Here is a 5,272-nt window from a genome sequence, read left to right as displayed (position 1 = left end):
AAAATTAGTCAATCACAACCATAATGCCATTATACTCCTACACCTCAGAAAGATGTCGAATGAAATCCATCGAGAAACTCACCTGATATGCTCCCAGAATTGACCTCTCTCCAACAATTCCACTATCCTACATTGTTTAGGGTGCCCTACTCAAGGTGAGTCATGACACTTCTTCAAGAGTTCCTTTTAAAGTCTGCCAATCTTAGGAACATAGATACAAAAACAAAAAAAAAGAGACGATCACACATAAAAAATTTCCTTGTCTTTCCTTCCTTCACTTGTTTCATAATTTTCTTCATTCTACTGTTAGTCTGAAAACCATCTGGAATTCTCCTCTTCAATTACTCAACAAACTAAATCGGGATCTCTCTTAGCATTGGGAGGTCCTCCTCCTCCTCAAGTGAAGCTAACTGTGCCTTCCTACTAATGGAATTTTCTACAACATTGAGCTTCCATGGTTTCTAATCAATGATAATGTCAAACTCACCAAAAATATCATCTAACCATTCCCACCCTAGTGACAACCTAGGTTGATTCGCAAAGTTAAACATCACATTGTTACCTTTCTTAGCACAAACCGATTTCACATCAAATACTGCCTCCATACCTATAGAAAACACACGACTATATTCATCTCATTTTCATGTGTGGGACACCACCTCTCCTAATCCTATAATGTATTTCTCTCAAAAGCTATTGGATCACCATCCCACATCAAAACTCCCCCAATGGAAAAATCTTAATCATTTGTCTATACAACAAATGATTGCTCAAAGTTTGGGAGATTGAATATGGAGGTAGTCAAACTATTATGTTTGAAATCCCTAAACATATGATTGATCTTCTCTCTATCCACCTTGAAGTCTTGTCATTATTCAACAAATATTCTAGTGCTGTAGTGGGCTTGGAATAAATCTTCACTAAATTCCTATTGTAATTGGTCATCCCTATGAAGACTCTGATATCATGCACGGTGTGAGGATCCTCCCAATCCATGTGAATACAATCATGTCCAACCAAATGGCCCAAAAATAACATCTCACTTTAATGGAACATACACTGACCTCTTTAGTACAATTGATTATGATGCAATTCTTCAAACACTCTTGCCAATTACTTATTATGCTCATCCATTTAGTTTTTGAGTACTATCATATCATCAAAATATACTACAATAAACTAGTAACCATTTTTTCTCATCCCTTCTCATTACAAATCTTTGTAGAAATTTTGGTTACAAATTCAAGGTTCGTAACACTTGAATGAAGCACGTTTTAGACTTCATGGAAAATCAAAAGTTTATGTTTTTGATTCACGGTTTCTAACTTGGTTTTCTACTACCACGACATGTTATTGACTTAAATAATCTATTCTCTCATTCAATTCTATTGAGCTCATTAATTGTACAATGTGTGGTGTTTTCAATCCTACGTGGAGGGTCATGAATATCTAACCCATAGTAGGTTTGTTAAAAGGATGAACACAATTCCATCTCTAGATTTTGGGTTTGTTGCCTCCACAAAGAAGAATGTTAAAATCCTTAAGGAATGAGGGTTGATTGGTAATTTGACAAGACTTTCACCTAGCGAAGCTCTATTTTAGAATGGATCTGTAAAATTTTGGCAGATAATGAGTGTACTGGTACCTTATATTGTTGAAAATTTTATTTTTACTTTTTGAAAGGAAAGAGGATGAGGATTTGATCTATAGATTAAGATGTTATTTCATGCTCTCTATGGGAATGTTCTTAACTCACTAGACTTTGGATTTTAATCTTATGCTCTAAATCTCTTCTACACCTATATGTATTATATTTTCATATCTTTCCCTTACTTTCTAGGGAAATGACATTTTCAAATCCATTGGTCACAAATTTGGATACTACGTAACTAGTTGTGAGGTAAAGGAAAATAAATTCTCCTATTCTATAATTTTTGTTTAAATGGATTTTGTAAAAGGAATCCCTCATATGATTTAGCTTGACATGGAAAGGTGGTACCATCTTCAAAATTTGGATTATGAACAGATTCCTTTTATATGTATCTTTCTCTGTGAGTATGGAAATTTTACAAAAAGTTATCCAAAAAATCCAACATATCAATTTTTTTTTATTTCTGCACCATATTCTCAATGAAATTATGAGCAAGGAGCATTCAAACCAATTTCAAGGGAGTACAAGAATCGTCCATATGAAAGGTCTCATTCCCACATGCCTAAATATAATGATTATTCTTCCCCTTATAATAGGTATGAGGATTTTAACCCCTTAGAGGTAGAAGTTGAAGAAGATAAGACAAATATAGGTCAAGTGTCCCCAGGTAACACCAATTTACCTACTGTGGAAGCGACTACTTCTAGGAATATTGACATAGGCCCTCATTTAGGTAAACAAGATGAAGAGGCCAGTTTGAAGGAAGAGGAGGTCAATATCTCCTTTTCTTTTCCTTCCTATTAAGATGTTATAAAATTAAATCAATGATCTTCTCCATTAACAAGAATTATAAAATATCAAAGGTAGAAATTGTCGAAATATGGTGCCCATCATTCATGATCTTCTGTGATTATATTGGGGGTTAAGTTTTGATTAAATCCTAGAAATGTTTTTTTTGGTACCATTTTGTACAACCAATCAGTAGGAACCTACTCTTGTTTTCAAGTAGAAGGCTTAAGTCTGAGAAGGTTTAGTATTAAAACATCCCTTCTTTTTTGGGGAGGAGGGTGTTTTTTTCCTTCTTGCGCTAAGATGTATTTTCTATAGCTCATTATGAGGGAGATGTCAATATTGAGTTGACACATTCCCCTTTTACAATAAAAATAAAATATTATATAAAAGAAAAACAACGTTTTCTATAATAAAATACATAAATGAATACACATATTTGGTTACTTTTAATTAAAAACATTATAAAACATCAAGAATCTCACTCTTACAATGTTTGCGAGATTTTTCGTTGCTATTACAACACAATATGAACGACATGTGGTAAAATTATTTCACTCTCATTCTTAGCCATAAATAAAGAATGTCAATGTGCATGCTAAGTAACATAATTACATGAAGAGCCTCTCAGTCCCAATATCGAAAGGATGTTGTAATGTCATATTGTGTAAATATTTTGATTTTTCATATTGTATACATCATAACAAACTAGTCCGGATAAATATTCTTAAGTTAAAATTGAGGTCATGGATTCACTTTACCATTGGTGGTTTTTTGGCATGGTTAAACAAAAAACTATGTAGATATGATATAAAACAATTGAAAAACATAAAATATTGTGTTTAAAATATTTCAAATAGTCTCACTATTTTACATTTTGGTCCCCTTTTGATGAAAATGATTTATGGGGGTTTATCATTTTCAAGTTTCTTATGGTATCGCTCTAGGACCTGTGGATTATGGCCCCACTATGTTTTCATTGTGCACGTTATCTCGTGCATCCATGCAACATTAATTCCTCATTCTTGGCTCAAACAATTAGTACATGCAATGTTAATTCATCAAACAAATTCAATGCATCAAATCACCATGCACACAATCTTTTTAACATAAACCAAACATTAATTTAGTTGTTATACTATTACATTGTGCCTCAGGTAGTCAGATATCTGTTCTAACGGCTGCCCTTCATACACAGAAGTTTACAATTTATATTATAAAATTAAAATATCATGGATTACTTCAATATCATAGATTATTTCAAGATCCACGATCTTTTGGATAAATCTCTCAACATTATCCTCTCCACAAATATCTCTACATTATCTTCTCCACAAAGCTCCCAATGAATTACTAATCCCTCATGGATCTGTTTTTTCATTTTTTTAATCCTTTACAAAATATATATTAACTTGCTTTTGGACAACCACACCTTCCTAATCTCATCCTTGTTGATGTTCTAAGAGGTTGGGTCAATGCTTGTGCATCATACTCCCAAGGTACAAAAATTTATGACCTCTTTGTCATATGCATTTGGTGTTGTAATAATAACTTCAATTCGTGAGTTGCAACAAACATCTATAGTAATAAGTCTCCACCTTGCTACACGATATGCCACCAAAGTTTCTCCTGAGTTTCGGATTTTGGTATCTTCATGGTTCTCTTCTCTAGAACCCTTCGAGCACTCCTTCCTCTATGTTTCTTCCAATATTCCCACCTTCCTCTACTATCACTTGCACAAAAAAAAAAATCTCTTGCTAGATCTTCAATAAAATTGTACCTTCTTCCATTGCTTCTCCTCTAGACTATACACAAGAATCTTCTACTTTGTGATACCACTTATTGAAAATTATTTAAGGGGGGCTATCATTTTCAAGTTTTATTATGGTCTCGCTCTAGGACTTGTGGGTTATGGTGTTGTTATGCTTCCATTGCACATTGTATCTCGTGCATGCATGCAACATTAATTCCTCATGCTTGGCTCACATAATCATTACATGCAATATTAATTCATCAAAAAATTTCAACGCATGAAATCACCATGCACACAAACAAAATTGCATAAACCAGGAATTAATTTAATTGATATACTATTACATGGCACCATGGCTAGCCATACATTTGCTCTATTGGATTCCCTTCATACACACATAAGTTTACAATTTATATTATAAAATTACAATATCATGGATTATTTCAAGGTCCATGATATTCTACATAAAGCTCTCAACATGATCCTCTCCACAAATATCTCTACATGATATTCACCATAAATATCTCAATGAATTCCTAGCATCCCTCATGGATCTAATTTTTCATGGTTTTAATATTTTCAAAATAGATATTACCTTTGTTTTTTATAACTGCACCTTCCAAAACTCATTCTTGTTGATTTTCTCGGAGGATGGGTTGATGCTCCTACATCATACTCCTAATGTACGAAAATTTATGACCTCTTTGACATATGCATATAGTCTTCTTGTAGCAGCTTCAACTCATGAGTTGCAACATGCCTTGGCATTAATAAGTGCCCACCTTTCTACACTATATGCTGTCAAACCTTCTCCTGAGTGTGGGCTTTTGGAATCTTCATGGTTCTCTTCTATAGAACCCTTCTAACACTCCTTGCTCAAGGTTGTTTCCAATCTCCTCACCTTCTTCTATTATCATCTGCATAGAAAAAACAAATATCTTACCATATCTTCAATAAACATGTACATTCTTCCATTGTTTCTCCTCAAGAATATACACATGAATCTTTTGTGCTCTGATACCACTTGTTGAAATTGATTTACGGGTGTTTATCATTTTCAAGTTTTATTATGGTCTCGT

This window comes from Pinus tabuliformis, chromosome 2_2, assembly GCF_031772625.1.
Source record: "Pinus tabuliformis cultivar Carrire ecotype Pingquan chromosome 2_2, CPIR1, whole genome shotgun sequence".
NCBI classification, from domain to species: Eukaryota; Viridiplantae; Streptophyta; class Pinopsida; order Pinales; family Pinaceae; genus Pinus; species Pinus tabuliformis.
This window is presented reverse-complemented; position numbering follows the sequence as displayed.